Raw genomic sequence first — 12,648 nt, 5'->3', positions numbered from 1 at the left:
AATGAAATGTAACCCAGATGCCCAATCTTTGATCTGATTTAGCAGTTAAATAATAACACTGAGTTGAGGCCATCATAGTCATTTCTAGAAAATTCTAAATGGCAACTATACTTTTTCCTAAACTTCTCCAAGCCTTGTAACCATGTGAAGAGACTAGATTGGCCTCAAACAGAAATCAGCTGGTCCACATTCCCGGTTTTGAGCATCCCAGACAGGTGCCCTAGAGTTTCTTCGAGTTTTCTTTGAACTCCCACATAATTCCAAGTTCCCCTACAGGTTTGCACCCCCTCCCACATTCACACTTCAGTCCATGTATCCAATTCATGACAATAGTTATATCTAAGGAACTCTAGTATGTATCAAAGGAATAACCGGCAAGCTTGGTAGAAAGACTAGAGACTAAAAGATATTCAAACCCACCTCTAGGCTTTCCTCTCATCAGGGTGGTGTGGAAGTGCATTAGAAGGTCCATTTCGGGAGGAACAGACCTTGCAGGAGAGAGGATCTCCAACCCAGGGCTCCTAGAACCACCCTACCGGCCCCTTTGTTTTTCTTTCTAGCCCCATTCACAGGTTGGTTTATGACCCGAGGTGTAAGCTGTATTACTCCTTATGCCAATACCCATCTTCCACCCAGTTTCAGACCAGACATGCACCTTAGAGAGTGGTGAAGAAGGAAGGCTCTTTTCCCGAAACTTTGGAGGGTGTGGTAGCCTCTGATTAGCCTAAAAATCCTATATGGCTTCTTTCCTTATCCCTTTCAGGGAAGCACCTTTTAAGGTCAGGCTGATTCATCCTGGTAACTACCATTCAGACTTTGCCTTTATATTCAACCATAGCTATAGAAGCGATTGCAATCTTCAAAAAAGAAGGCCTTTTAAAATTACTGTTATTTAGCCCAGAAGGGGTGATATATCAAAATGGAAGAAGTAAGACCTCGGTTATAGTAACAAACATTTCTCTACACTCCATCCTGATCCCACCATTGCAACACATACCCAAAGAAGGGAAGCGTCCTGGGGTATGAATGGAGGACTTAAACCTCTGTATCTGGCTGTTTTTGCTTTGTGCTCACATCCAGGTTATCACCATAGGCTCCACATTCAGAAATTTTGTCTCTTTCCATCTTGGGGATATCTCTACCCTCAATTAGAGGGGGAAATTGAGCAGGATCTATTTTTGGTGGGCCAGGGATGGAAGTGGTCTACATCAATTCCATCCACATCACTTTGGCCAGAACTAGGCATATGGCCCTACCTAGATGGAAGGGAGCTAGAGGAAAAGTCATCAGGTGAGCCCGGAAGGAGAAAGAGAAGTTTTCCCATAGCATTGTCTCTGCACAATGGATGATTACATTTTGGAAACCACAGTTCTCGTCTTCCTCCCTGGTTGCCCACAGAGCAAGGAGCTTCCAAGTCAAACTGCCCCCGTCAGTTGCACCCTCTATATCTGCTTGCACCATCTCACTGCTTCCCCCTCACCCCATTTCCTGAGTCATAGAACTTGCCCTCAGCTCCTCTATTACGTCTTGCCTTTTCCCTTCTGAAGGACAAGCCCAGGCAACTCTTGCAGCCCTTACAGGACTACAGCATACATTAACTCTATTCTGTAAGACTTGAGCGTTTGCATAAGTCTGATTCCCACAAACTCAAGGAAACCCATCTAATATTATAATTGCCCCTCTCATCTCTCCCTCCCTGGGTCTCCCTCGCCCTCTACTTCTAGAATACTCTACACGGTTCTTGATTTTACCTCTTCTAAAACACTTTTGATTGTAAATTATACATTTGTGACTAAATTCTTCTCACTCCAGTTGTATGAGGAGGTTCCCCATCCATGATGGTTTGGAGAGAAGAGAATACATTATGGAGAGTCTAAAAGAGGAAGTATATGCATCTATTCTTAATCACCACAGGAGGAGAGGCTTCCTCGGGGAGAGAGGGAGAAGGAAGTTGAAATGGTTGGAATCTGCCCTACAAGTCTTCTTCCCTAACCTGTATGAAACCTTTCCATTTATAGCAGAGTTCCAAGTTGAGACGTATTTTATTCTACCACAATTCTGCATTAAAGGTAACAAAGTAAATTCTGTATACACAAAGAGTCCTTTCCTTCTTTAGCAAACGTTCATTGGACAGAGCCATGCACCAAGCATGCTACTGGAATACCATCATGAACAAGATGCTGTGTGTCCCCAGGGACAGTGAAGAACCGAATCCTCGTGGGAGACTCTGATGCCTGAAGCACACTCATGTAGATCAGACAGAGGGAGCCCCACAAAGTGCAATTAAACTAACAAGCACTCACTTCTTGCCAAGTGTTATGCTCCCTGGGTCTTGTGAGGAAGAGAAAGGTAAACCCAACTAAGAGCCTGCCCTCAAGGAGCTTAGAAGTGGTCAAGGTTTTCTAATGACTACCTTTGGAGATGATTCTCCTTTGATTTCCTACCCTCATACCCCTGACCCTGCTCTGTCTTTCTCTGCCCTGCCCTGAGCTCTGGGAGGCTGACCCCCAGGGACTGCATCATCCAGACTCAGACTCTTTGGCCGATAGGTTGTATTTATCCAATGGGAAGCATCAGAAGGAGAGCAGAGGACAGAAGAGAGTGGTTGGGGTATTTCTCGCCTGTCCTTTTGGGGCTTCAGCACTGTGCTTCTGGCCACAGCTGCAACTCTGGTAGTACAGCTCATGTTGGGGGGCGCTCCCACCCTGGCTCCCATTCTCGCTGGGCTCACACCACCACATCAGAGCTTACCACTTCTGAATACTTTCTTGCTGGTTTGTTTATGTTCCGCCATCCCTTTTAGAACCTGTTCCTTAAGAGTGAGGACCTTCTCGGCCTGTTCACTGTTGTGCCTCCAGTGTCTAGAACGATGCCTTCCGTAGAGCAGGGGATCAATATTTTTTGTTGAGTAAACAAATGAGTGAATGAATGAATGAAATAATAAAACCACCATGACGTACTGCTTGCTAGATTCCTATTTCAATATTATTCATTTATTTAATCAGTAAATATCTATGGCACATCTACTGTATTCAAAGCAGTTTCCCTTACCCCAAGAAGAGGTGAGCACCATAAAGTATGGAACCATGATGACCAAGGCTTCTCCAAACTGGCTGGAGGCCAAAAATCACATCACTAAGAAACATCACAAGTGGAAGGGATTATCCAACCAAACCTTTACTCCACATTTTTAAAAAATCTCTCAGAAGATTGATAATATTTTTATCGTTTTTTCTCCATTGAATTTTTTGAAGTGGCATGCTTTGTCTCTATAATTGTCAAATCTTCAAAAGTAAATTATGACTAGTTACAGCATTTAGCTGGAAAGTGTTTATTTAGTGCTTCATATAAATATATATTATATATTTATACATTATATAATGTATAAATTACATTATATGTTATTATAATTATATATAATAATATAACTAAAAGCTATAATTATATCATTTGATAGAATGTTTATGTGTATTCTATCAAATAATGTGTATATGTAAATACATATTTTATCAAATGATTTATACATAGAGAGAGAGAGAGAGCGCACTAAATAAACACCAGCTAAATGCTGACACTAGTCTGAGATACAGCTCTGTTGTTAGGGACTCAGTGTGCCCCCTCGAAATTCACATGCTGAAGCCCTAATGTGAAGGTATGCGGAAGCGAGGCCTTTGCGAGTTAATTAGGTCCTGAGGGTGGAGCCCTGTGATGGGATTAGTGTCCTTATAAGAAGAGGAAGAGTCAGCCCTCTCTCTCTCCACCACGTGAGGATACAAATGAGAAGATGGCCATCTGTAAACCAGAAGAGTGCCTTCACCCAGAATCTGACCTTACTGGCACCCTGATCTTGGACTTCTCAGCCTCCAGAACTGTTAGAAATAAAGGTTGTTTAAGCCACTTGGTTTACGGTATTTTGTTACAGCAGCCCCAGCTGCAGCAGACTAAGAGATAGAAATCATAGAGAGTGAGACAGAGGCATGGACTCGGCATCTCCGGGTCTCATCATGCTGCTGGGGTTCTGAGATCAGTGGCCATTCTGATTCCGTCGCCTTACCTTGCAGGAGAGCTGAAAACAGGTAATGTTCGTTTCTTTAAGTACTTCTTGAGGGCAGTTGTGTTCCCGGCCACATGGAGAAGCCTGAGAAGACTGGCGCTTACCCATCAACACCTAGAGGCCTTTTTCTGATTCAGGAATGAGAGACAGACAGAGGGACTCCTGGGGACAGGGCACCTGCAGCCTGAACCCTGGTGCCCTTCAACCCCCCTGACCAACCTCCATCTACGATGGTTCTGCTGTTTCCCTCGTGGGTAAAGACACTGAGGATAGGTCACTCGTGGCAGAGTCCTGGGAGATGCACAGTGAGGCTCTGGGCCTGAGTCTCACACTATGAGAGTGAGATGTTGGATAAAAAAATTAAAGGTGGCAAATTCAGCTGAAAGAAGGACCTGCCATCCCTAGAAACTCGCACCAAAAATATCCTAAAGGCATCTCAGAAGAATGGAGAATAACTTCAGAGGGAAATAACGGATGGTTTGGATGAAAATGTTCATCTTCAGGAAAGCCTAAAACTGCTTACCCAAGAAGTTATGAGGTGGAAGAAAGTGTGGGAATTGAAGAACAGAAAAAAAATACTTGAAAACTCAAACCATAAAGATGAAACAGGGGGCTGGCCTAGTGGCATAGTGCTTAAGTTTGTGTTCTCCGCTTTGGCGGCCCAGGGTTTGCAGGTACAAACCTACACACCGCTCATCCATGATGGAGAGGTGTCCTACATACAACACAGAGGAAGAGGGGCACAGATGTTAGCTCAGGGCCAATCTTCCTCACAAAAAAAAAAGGAAAGGAAACGAAAGGAAAAGAAAGAAAGAAACAGGTTGTTAATGACAAAGGGAGTAGTTAAAAATCTCTGACTGATGGGGTGAGGGTAAAAGGGGCACATACGTATGGCGACAGATAAAAACTAGTCTATTGGTGGTGAACATGATGCAGTCTATACAGAAACTGATATATAATAATGTACACCTGAAATGTACACAATGTTATAGGCCAGTATGACCTCAATAAAATAATTTTTTTAAGTTACACAAAACAAAACAAAACAAAAAAATCTCTGACTGAAACTCTGCTGAGATGATTAACTTTCCTGCTCTATTTAGAGAGGATCACATAGATGAGGACAATTTAGACAAAAAGAGGGAACAGAGATGGCTGCTTAAGCCATCACTCAGAAGGCAATTTGAAGAAACTCATTGATGCTTCTCGCTTAAATGTTTTCTTAAAAGGGTTTGAAAGAGAAAAACAAGGAATTTTTAAAAAGCATTTGGATAAAATCAAATGAATGAAGAGCTTAGGGCAAACGAAAAGTTTTCAAATGGAACAAGCACCTCTAACGTCTAAAAGTTCACCGTCTCACGGGTGAGACTGAAGAGCTTCAACCGAAATGTCAGATTCTGGTGAACTATGTCAAGAACACATAATGGAACTTTGCAGAAAACCAACCAAGGAGGCCGTTTCCCTCTTAGAAATAGAGAAAACACTTCCTAACATGTAGGAAAACATCAGCAGTGTAAATTGGAAGCACAACTCCCACAGGAAGATGGCTGAAGATCTGGAGAAAAAACTGCAAGGAACAACTTCCTTCTGCGAAAGCTGGATTGATTACCTCCCACGGGAAAAAAGCTCAAGAAAATTGGCTGGCAGCTTTGTCAACCGAGAGAAAGCTCCAAAAGCTAAGAAAAGAAAATGGACACAACAGGCAAAATTGGCTGAAGCAGAGTGTAATTCCGGTTTTCCCAAGCAGCCCTACCAGGGCTGACTAATGTCGACCTCATAATGTCGGACTCCTGTACATATGCTAATTATGTGGTGAAAGGGACCTCACAGATGTAATTAAGGTTACGGATCTTGAGGTGAGGAGACTATCCTGGAGTAACCAGGTGAACCCAGTCTAACCACGTGAGCCCTTGAAAGCAGAGAAATTTCTCCAGCTGGAGTCAGAGCGATGCAGAAGAAGAGGATGTCAATGAGCTTCCAAGTGTGAGAAGGGTTCCTTGCACTATTGCTGGCTCTGAGCTGCAAGTGTCCATGCACAGAGATTGAAGAAAGGCCTCTAGAAGCTACAGGCCACCGCCAGCTGACAGTGAGCAAGAAAATGAGGACCGTAGCCTTACAGCTGCAAGAAACTGGATTTTGCTAACAACGTGAATGAGCATGAAAGGACCGTGAGAGCCCATCCTGTCAACACTTTGATGACAGTCTCATGAAACCTGGAGAGAAACCAGCAGCTAACCCAGACTCCTAACCTCCAGCGCTAGACGATAATAAAGGGGTATTGTTTTAAGGTGCTAAGTGAGGGTGATTAGTCCAACAGCACCAGGAAACTAACGCCCCTGCTATTCAACAAGAAGCCCTAGGCATCGCCCCAATCATCAGGGCCCCAGGGCAACAGGAGGTTAGGCTGGCGGACTCTGGAGTCCAGGGCCACACGCAGGTTTGACTCAGCTTTCAAAGCACCTGACCCCTGCCCATCCATGGCCACAGGAGATTTGCCCGCATTCTCTCTCTTTCCAAGTCATTTTGATTGCTCTATTTTTAGTTTAACTACTATTATTTAATTGATGCTACATTTGCTCTTATTGAGGTCTGATAGAACTATAATTCCTAAGGTAGTGGTTTTTAAATATGGATGGTTGTTATATAATTCTTATGTGTACATTATTTCCACCTCAGTGGACCTTGTATAGATCATAGAAGTGTTATATTTTGCTTGAAATGAAAGGTCCATTATTACTTAAACTGTCATTGAACTTTAACATGACCAGGTAGAGACATTCGAAAGAATACAGACCATTTCTATATCCTAGGAGCTGTTATTAGAAATCTGTAAAGGTACGTTGATATTTACCTCAAAAAGTTTTAATTGGTTTTTAACACAACACACACATGTGCACATGCACACACAAACCCAAATGATGACACCACCCCCAGCTAAAGTTAGTAATATTTTTATTATCACTGATTCATAGATTGGAGAATTTGACATTTTGCAACCATTTGTTTCTTATTTTTCAATTTCTTTTTTATCTTTATTTTGTTTAGGATATTCTTTACTGTTCAAATGTTACTAAATTTTATGCAGTCAAAATAAGTTTTCTTTTTAGGAGCAAAATAAAGATACTTCTTGAGCTTTTGTTATGTCTAGCAACCGGCCAGGCGCTGGAGACCCAAGGTGACTGGAACTTGTCTCACTGTCCCCAGAGGTCGGGGGTGGGGGAGGGGAGGCTGGGGGGACAGACGTGTAAACAAATTATTGCTTGTGACGCAACCCACGCCAGCACGGGGCTGTGCAGAGCCTCACGGGATTGCTGCAGGTGTGGCAGATTCCGTCTGGAGGGTTCCAAGCAAAAGAGGCAAACTGAATTTTTAAAAAGAGCTGAATTTTTAAAAAGATTTAGAAATTGTGTTACTATGGACTATGTCCTATGTTCAAAGAGCATTATAAAGTCGATACTCTTGCCTCTCTGGAATTCTGTCAAGAAATCGAGCCAGGTTGTTGCCTGATGGCCTCCTCTATGGTGTTTGGGAAGTAGTGTACACCGGGGGCCGGAAGACTGGAATTTTATACCAGATCCAGCATTTGCTAAACAAATGGTTTGGGCCTCAGTTTCTGGAAAAGGGGCAATTCATCATAACCGCCCTGCTTCCTTCGTAGGACAACTGCAAAGATTAAATTAGATCACGTGTGTGAAAACACCTGAGCGCTCTACACGTTGATCTAGGTTGTGACATTTCTATACTGAGTTGCCCGCAACCAATATTAATTACTGCTATACATTAAAAGAGCAGATTAATCCGAGTTGTAAAAATATTTGATTCCTTAGAGTTCCATAGCATGTTTCTTCTGAAGCTTTGCACATCTCTTCCGTCTTAGGTCTCCTAATGTCTTTCTAGGACAAGCTGAGGCGTGCATCACTGCCCCTGCCTCGCAGAAGAGTGAGGAGGATGAAGCGACAAGCCTGAGATGCACGGGGAGGATGAGGACTCGCACTCTAGCTGTTGCCTTCAGACCATCGCTTCATACACATGGTACCCAGAGCGCCAAGCAGGAATGCCAGCGGTGCTTTCCAACAAATCATTTTAATAGCTGCCCGGAACAATAAAGATATATTTACTCTAATTACAAATGCTCAATGGTAAAGTTCATTCTCTTCAATATTCAACCAGAAAAAAAAAATCAGACCTCTAAAATTTAAAAGGAGAAGGCGCTGACTACCTCTCCTCCTGGTGTCCTGGGCTCCCAACTTCCTCCAAAGGTTGGCGCCCCTGCGGGGGCTTTCCCGCTGCTGTTCTGCTCCAGCCATTCCAGGCACAGAAGACCCCTCCCCATCTTCACCTGTGGGAGTTCCTCCCAGCCCTAAGCTCAGCTCAAATGCCACTCCTCCCTAATCCCAGCTGCCTGAAATATCTCAGCCCCTCGGCAGAGACCCGGGTTCAAGACCCAGGCCCCCCAGGCAGCCTGCCTTCCTCTGACTCTCAGTCCTCCTACTTGCCGCAGCCTCTCTGCCTCTGGTACCTCATCTTTGGGTGGGAGGTGTGGTGACAGTACCAATAATAGCATGGTCTTCAGAGGGTTATTAAAAGATTAATAAGATAACACATGCAAAGACGCTTGATGACACATGGCAATACGTGATAAATATTTCCATCAGATCCTCTTCCATTCCTGTGCAGGTTTCCATCCTCTACCAGATAGCCAGTTTTCTGAGGACACGAATTGCTTCCATAGCACCCCTTGCCTCATGTGTAAGAGCACATCCGCGCTCTGCCACTGACGAGCTCCGCAAGCTTGGCCTGTTGTTGAGTTTCTTGACCTCTCAGATCCCCACCTGTAGAATGGTGATAAGATAAAATTAAAGGCACTAATGTACATTAAAGCACATGGCACAGTGCCAGTCATATAGTGTAAGCAATATATCTTAGCCATTACTTGGTGCTTAAGAGTCTATATTAAGACTGTATTAAAGGGTTGAGGCTCTGATACCACAGTGTTCCACAGATAGTATTTTCTGACCTATACAGTTGAAACTACAGATCAAAATCTGGAGACTGAAAAAAAACCAAGCAGAGCGAATGAGTGAGCTCAGTGTCAGGAGGCTCAGGGCTGGGAAACAGCAGCAGGCAGTCTCATGAAATATATTCCCCACAAGAGACAAGAAGCCCTCAACTCGACTGGAAGAAGAGGACCATCACCTCCTCCCGGATGAAGGGGAGGGAGGAGGAGGGGGGGGGAAAGGAGAGCAGACAGAGAGAAGGTGAGTGAACAAGAGGATGAAGAAGAGTAGTGGCAGAGGGAATGAGAAGAAAGGAAAAGAGGAGGAAGAGAAGAGAGAGAGGGAGACAGAGGCAGAGAGGGGATGAGGGGACAGAGAGATCTGTGAATAAGGAAGCCTTCACCTAATGTTTGTCCGTTGTGATACTACAACTCATAACTGTGTTATGAAAGGTTAAGGGGGCAGCTGTTTGTCCCAACAATTGAAGGTTGGATATGATAGATATTGTGGAATGCATGGGCCAGTCCCACAACTCAAAGAATAGTCCCATATCCTGCCTAATTCAGGCAGGTGACAAATCCAGGCGTCAACTCTATTTTCCATATTAACACAAAGCTTTTTTGTTGCTTGAGGAAGATTAGCCCTGAGCTAACAGCCATGACAATATTCCTCCACTTTATACACGGGTCACCACCACAGCATGGCTGACGAGTGGTGTAGGCCTGCACCTAGGATCTGAACCCACGAACCCGGGTCCCAGAAGCAGATTGTGCCAAACCTAACGCATACACCACAGGGCCAGCCCCAACACAAAGTATTTCTTGCTTGGTTTGGATTTAGGCTGAATATCCCAGTAATGCCACTAAAACAGAGGGGAAATGGTATGTTGCATTGTTAACTTTTTTTTTCTTTAATGAGGGAAAGATTATACATTGTTTTGCTAATAACTTTACTTAGATTACTCACCACTGGGAAATTCTCATCTCCTGTGGTAAGGACGCTCAGGTAGGTGAGTCACACACACACCCTTGTATCAGTGCATACCTGCAGATGTCACATTGACCGAGATCCCACCCAAGTGTGCGAGCATTTGACAGCATCATTATGACTTTGCTAGTTGGCCCTGAGCAGTAAATATCATACTATTTAATTTCCACTTACTTTCCTTCTATGTTTTCCTTTATGTTTCAGTTGGGCCTTTATATTCACTTTTAATTATGTGTATACATACGTTATATTATCTATGAAAGTCATTTCAGGATAGTTAAAGGAGTTTTTTTGTTTTTTTGTTTTTTGAGGAAGATTAGCCCTGAGCTAACTACTGCCAATCCTCCTCTTTTTGCTGACGAAGACTGGCCCTGAGCTAAAATCCGTGCCCATCTTGCTCTACTTTATATGGGGACGCCTAACACAGCATGGCTTTTGCTAAGCGGTGCCACGTCTGCACCTGTGATCTGAACCGGCGAACCCCAGGCTGCCGAGAAGCAGAACGTGCAAACTTAACTGCTGGGCCACCGGACCGGCCCCTAAAGGAGTTTTTAAAAATTTTTTATAGAGAGGAGGAGCTACTCTGACCTGTTCTTTCCTTAATCCTTTTCCCTCTTGACCACGTCAACAGTAGGAGCTGCTGGTCTGCAGGAGCTCCCCCAGAAAAGGCCCTGGACTCTAGCCCTCTCTTTCCTGGGTCTTTGACACCCCCCAAATGTGTGTCTGTGAGGAAGTCAAAAGACCTGCAAAAAGTCACTATCACTAGTTTTATTATATAATAATATGGTTTAAAAAAATAAATAAAACATTTAATTTTGAGAAAGTTGTGATCTTTCCAGGGAGTTGGCCTAGTTGGAGAAAAAGTCGCTGCTTAAAAATGGTGCCCACAAAGCCTTGGTCACTAGAAGGTCAAGAGCCTTCTACAACATCATCCAATCTTGAGTTTCCCAAAGCTGGGCTCCAGGGGCCATCCAATTCAGTCCCCTTCCTGCAAAGATGATCCTGCCACCTTGGGCAAGCACTTAGATACAAATTTTGCATTAGCTTTAAAGGACATAACAACACTGATTTTCAGCAAGGAAAACATTACACCATTCAGATCCAGGATGGGAGTATTTCCTGGGTAGAAAGCCAACAGAGGAACAGTGAAAGATGAGACTTTGCAGCCAGACCACCTGGTTCACCATCTTAGCTCTAACCCTCACCAGCCTTGAGACCTTGGCAAGCTTGACTTCTCATCACTGTACTTCAAGTCCTTCAGCCGTAAAGTGAGGATGGCAAGAGAACCTGCCTTGTAGGGTTGTTGTGAGAATGAAGAGTTATCTGCTGTCAAGCACTTAGAGGAGTGTTTGACACATCGGAACCACTCAGGAAGTGTTAGCTATTGTAATTCTTCTTCCAAGAAATTTCCTTCCCTTGACTCTACAGCAGGCCCATCTGAGCAGCGGAACATTGAAGAATGACTTTAGCAGTACTGAAGTGCAATTTTGCTATACCAGGAACATGGTGGTCTTTATATCCATGTCATCAAATATGGATCAAACGATAGGGGAAAGTGCTAAAGGGAAACAGAGACACCAGAGAATTCCCCTTTGACAGGCACAGACTAAGACAAAAGGGGTTATGTAAACACTAGTCATATATTCACAAGAGTTTAGACAATACGGTGCTTTGTTATATCTCATGAGTTCATAGTACCCAGAGAAGCTAATACAGTAGAACAAGAGCTGACTTATCAGGTTTTTCAGTCATACTATCAGTGGCTGACAGTTTGCCAACCTGCCCTTGGCATTGGCTCTGAATTCACATAACAAAAAGAGGAAAAGTGTTAAAATGATCGCTTCCATTTGACTTTAAAAGTCCCAGATAATCGGAAAGATAAATCAAAATAAAACCAGATGGTAGTCTGTGCATCTGATGGCAGGATTATTAAGTTTATTCCATTACTGAGGTATCGCAACAGTAAGGAGGAGGATGCTTAACAAACAGGAGCAGAGGGGAGCACGCTGCAGAATTTGTTTGAGTTGTTATTTTATGTCAGCCTGTGGGTGGTATATGAGTTTTCTAGGGCTGCCAGCACAAATTACCACAAACTGGGTGTCTTAAAACAACAGAAATGTATTCTTTCATAGCTGTGGAGGCTGGAAGTCCAAAACCAAGGTGCCATCAAGGTTGTCTCCTTCTGGAGGCCTCTCTCTCTGAGAGAGAGTCTGTTCCATGCTTTTCCCCTAGCTTCCGGAAGTTACCAGCCATCCTCGGCATTTATTGGCTTGTAGCTACATCACTCCAATCGCTACTTCCATTGTCACACGGCCGTCTTCTCCCTGTGTTTCTCTGTGTCTTCACACAGCATTCTCCTCTGTGTGTGTGTCTGTGTCCAAATTTCCCTCTTCTGACAAAAACAGCAGACGTATTGGATTAGGGTCTACCTTAATGACTTTGACTTAACTTGATTATGTCTGCAAAGACCCTATTTCTAAATAAGGTGACATTCACAGGTACCAAGGGTTAAGATTTCAACATATCTTTTGGGAGGATACAATTCAACCAATAACAAGTTTAAGTTCAACTTAAGTTCAACCAATAACAATAGTCAATTTGCTAATTGCT

The sequence above is a fragment of the Equus caballus genome, chromosome 20, assembly GCF_041296265.1.
Source record: "Equus caballus isolate H_3958 breed thoroughbred chromosome 20, TB-T2T, whole genome shotgun sequence".
Taxonomy (NCBI): domain Eukaryota; kingdom Metazoa; phylum Chordata; class Mammalia; order Perissodactyla; family Equidae; genus Equus; species Equus caballus.
This window is presented reverse-complemented; position numbering follows the sequence as displayed.